Source organism: Triturus cristatus, chromosome 7, assembly GCF_964204655.1.
Source record: "Triturus cristatus chromosome 7, aTriCri1.1, whole genome shotgun sequence".
In the NCBI taxonomy this organism is placed as follows: Eukaryota; Metazoa; Chordata; class Amphibia; order Caudata; family Salamandridae; genus Triturus; species Triturus cristatus.
This window is the reverse complement of record NC_140590.1, coordinates 1,080,725,155-1,080,725,749: the sequence shown is the minus strand read 5'-3', so window position 1 is coordinate 1,080,725,749 and position 595 is coordinate 1,080,725,155.

Genomic DNA, 595 nt, shown 5'->3' with positions numbered 1-595 from the left:
TATATGACTTTTGTATATTTTTTAGGTCTAAGGAAATGGACTAAGAAGCAAGAGGCTGGAATTGAGAGAGCACTTCGGATTGTTGGCCTTAAAGAAATCATTAAAACCCTTATTTTTTGTTAGTCGTGATATAATAAGTCAGCTTTGCACACATAGTCACAAAGGAAGATACTGATAAGATGGCAGACAATGTAGATTCTCCACGTTTGTGTAGAGAGAATCTGGATTTAATTAAAGACACGGAGGCTAGCGTTACGCATACTACTTTTACTACCAGCTCCTTGCAGCACTTCAAAGTATTACATCACTAACATCAAAACTCTGGAACTTAGAATGTCCAACAATATATAAACCCTGTCACAGCAGCCATCTTTCTCTTTTAAGCTGCTCCGGACGCAAACATCAACTTATTCACATGAACAAAAACATCTTCGCGACCTCCTTTACTGGACACCTGAAACAAACAAAAATTCCATAAATAAGCTGATCCTCATAGAGATTTTCTTAATAACGAAAACATACCTTAACAAGTCCACACCCCCTCCTAAAATCATATCTATAATGCTAGCCTCCGTGTCTTTAATGAAATCCCGAT